Genomic DNA, 883 nt, shown 5'->3' on the forward strand with positions numbered 1-883 from the left:
CGAAAATCATATCCCTTCCTGAAGCCTCGAGTGTTTACTAGATGTACGGTATTCTTGTATATAAGACCGCCAAGAACTGACGGCAACAGTGTAGTTGAATTGCAGACAGAGATAGAGACGGGCAGTGGAGTCGGGCGCGTAAATCGTTCGTTCGTTGTGAATTGTAGCGTTTGTTATAGCGTGACTGTGGGAATTAAGTGTATTGCAAAGTTGAATTGAGAAAGAATAAACTAGTTTTATTTAAGAAAGGACTTGTGTCGCTAAAGTTTCATCGGAAAGAAGTTATACGGGAAATTAACTAACGACCAGAAACGTAACAAATTGGTGTCAGAAGTGGGATAAAAAAGAAGAAGAAGATGGAAACGAGAGGTGGCAAATCAAACTACAGCTTAGCAGATTTGATAGCAGCAATACAAGAACAGCAAAAGAAACGAGAAAATAAACAAGAAAAGAGATTACAGCAGTTGTTTGAAGAAAAAGAAAAGAAACAAGAAGAGAGATTACAGCAGTTGTTGGAGGAAAAGAAAAGAAACAAGAAGTACGACAAAAGAAACAAGAAGAGAGATTACAGCAGAGGCAACTAGAACAAGAAAGAAAACAGGAAGAAAGTCTCCAACAGTTGCAGGAAAGTCAACAGTGGCAAGAAGTACAAATGGAAAACATTAGTAAATTTCAAAGCGAATTAAATACATTAAAGGATGATCTATTGTCTTTTACACAAGGAGGATACATTAACCATCAGTTTAATCAGCCCCAGACAATGGCAAGCCCCTTCCAGACCGTGCAGCTAAACCCTAATGCAGACATCTTCAGTCCTGTTAGAAGTCACATCCCAGATATGAATGTCAGCAATAGGGGTGATCTAGTACGAAGGAAGGCACAG

Source organism: Limulus polyphemus, unplaced genomic scaffold, assembly GCF_000517525.1.
Source record: "Limulus polyphemus unplaced genomic scaffold, Limulus_polyphemus-2.1.2 Scaffold598, whole genome shotgun sequence".
NCBI classification, from domain to species: domain Eukaryota; kingdom Metazoa; phylum Arthropoda; class Merostomata; order Xiphosura; family Limulidae; genus Limulus; species Limulus polyphemus.